The sequence below is a fragment of the Palaemon carinicauda genome, chromosome 31 (assembly GCF_036898095.1).
Source record: "Palaemon carinicauda isolate YSFRI2023 chromosome 31, ASM3689809v2, whole genome shotgun sequence".
NCBI lineage: Eukaryota > Metazoa > Arthropoda > Malacostraca > Decapoda > Palaemonidae > Palaemon > Palaemon carinicauda.
In genome coordinates, this window is record NC_090755.1 from 14,511,526 (window position 1) to 14,514,025 (window position 2,500).

At 39.0% G+C, this 2,500-nt stretch overlaps 1 protein-coding gene across 2 annotated transcripts in view; it reads right to left on the minus strand.

The window, feature by feature from the left end:
- The window catches only part of LOC137624318 (tyrosine-protein phosphatase 10D-like), a 335,629-nt gene that overhangs the window by 202,009 nt on the left and 131,120 nt on the right, over nt 1-2,500 (minus strand). The gene's annotated exons all lie outside the window — the stretch shown is intronic.

Consider the following 2,500-nt stretch of genomic DNA (forward strand, 5'->3'; position numbering starts at 1 on the left):
CTCATCAGTCCTGTCCTTTTAAGACAAGCTCTCTGTCAAGGCGATTAGAGAAACCGCCTTGTTATCTTCATTTCACAAAACAGCTCCATCAGATCCCCCACCCCCACCGCATTACACCCTCCCAGCCCCATGTTCTTCCTCCTCTCCCAGGTGTAGCTAGATCCGGGAGCACTTGCCAGGGAAAGTGGAGTAACCCTCAAGCCTTTCTCGGTCATGGGAGTGGATGCACGCATGGCAGGCAAGTAATTCCACTACATTTGCCGAAGACTTATCTTAACGTTCAATTAGGAAGAACGTAAAAATTGAAGGTTTAACTTATGGGTTGTTGTGGCCTTATTAGTACCGTCTCTGCCTGGTGTTTGCCAGTCGGGGGTTCGCGTCCCGCTCAGATTCGTTAGTTCCTTTAGTGTCTGCAACCTTACCATCCCTGTAAGCTAAGGTTGGGGGTTATGGGGGACCCTATAGGTCTATCAGATGACTCATCAGCAGCCATTGCCTGGCCCTCCCTGGTCCTAGCTTGGGTGGAGAAGGGACTTGGGCGCTGATCATATAATGTATGGTCAGTCCCTAGGTCATTGTCCTGCTTGCTGGAGCAATGTCATTGTCCCTTGCCTCTGCCATTCATGAGCGGCCTTTAAACCTTTAAAAGATGCGCTAAAATCACAAAGGCCACTATTGGAAACTAAGATAAAAATTAGAGATATATTATGTTGAACTGTCATGAAAATAATGCAATCAAAGACTAAACACCACTGCTAATTATCGTACAACGTGAATTATATCTAAAAAATGACGCACTGAGACCATGATGTACACAGAGAAAGTCGTTGGGCGATATAAACTACGAAAATGTACAGATATAAAAATGTAAATAAAAAAGTGTTGAACACCCATTTAAAAAAATACATGACGAACACTTTCTTGTTTAAAAGACAAAGGGACTTTGTTTCGAGCCTTCAAACTTGAGAGAGAGAGAGAGAGAGAGAGAGAGAGAGAGAGAGAGAGAGAGAGAGAGAGAGAGAGAGAGAGAGAGAGAGAGAGAGAGAGAGAGCTACAAGTCCAACCAAGGTCTTGGGTTCCCCTATTGGTGGGTATAGTGACCAGATTCTTGGTTGATGACGTCAACAAAGGTGTGTTCTCTACCGTCTTGATTACTGTATTGGCAGTCAACTCGATAAAAGTTCTGGACTACAGATACTATTATTATTATTATTATTATTATTATTATTATTATTATTATTATTATTATTATTATTATTATTATTATTGTTGTTGTTTCTCTTCCTCCTGTTTTTAAGTTTTTATTGTTATATGAAAGATCTAATTTAATATTGTTACTGTTCTTAAAATATTACATTTTGGTTGTTCATTACTTCACATGTAGCTCATTTATTTCCTTGCTTCCTTTCTTCACTGGGCTATTTTTCCCTGTTGCAGCCTTTGAGCTTAGAGCATCTTGCTTTTCCAACTATGGTTGTAGCTTAGACTGTAATAATAATAATAATAATGATAATAATAATAATAATGATAATAATACTATTATTATTATTATTATTAAAATCATCACTATCATTATGTGAAAACTGGAAAAAATCAAAGCAACGAAGATGAAAAGCTAGATTCGAAGACTCAGAGAAATGAGTGAAAAACTAAAGGCCGATAACAAAGCTGCAGCGCTCAGGGCACACTGCAAGCGGTACTCATTTCTCAGTCAAATAAAGACAATTGTAGTATTCTTCTAATATATAATGCTAACAAAGTTAATTCTGTTTTAGCAAATTATTGCTATTGTAAAGGTAAAGCTATTTGGATTCAGTTTCAGTATCATCAGAATAGATGCTCACCAGAACGTCAGCCAGGCAAGCCCAACACCCCACTATGGTGCCCAACCCCCAATAAGTTGTCCAACCACAGCAGTATACTCCCCTACGCTGGGATCGATCTGCTTCCATGCGAATGCTAGGCGAACGCATTACCAATGTACTTAATTGTTATAAGTAGAACTTTTACCAGGATTTAAACTGAAAAGGTTAAATTACATTTGACATTTCTAATGCTAATATTATTATTACAGTTTATATGACTACCACCACTATACCAGAAGGCAGCAGAAACTTATTTATCAATAACAAGGGTCGTAGACTAAGAAGCACATGAATACGTAATCAACTTGGGGCCATCTTCTAATGACGTGCAAAATCAACTACAGAGAGAGAGTGAGAGAGAGAGAGAGAGAGAGAGAGAGAGAGAGAGAGAGAGAGAGAGAGAGAGAGAGAGAGAGAGAGAGAGAGAGAGAGAGATTTTTTTTTTTTTTTTTTTTTTTTTTTTTTTTTTTTTTTTTTTTTTTTTTTTTTTTTTTGTAGATTGAGCCTTCCGCGGCTGCGCAGGGCAAATATTTAGAGATGGGGCTTCCAACTCCACTACGATTATCTAGACTCTGGACCCAATCAGGTACTGTTGCCCATTTACCGAAGAGGAGCATTCCCAAGGCCTACTCGAC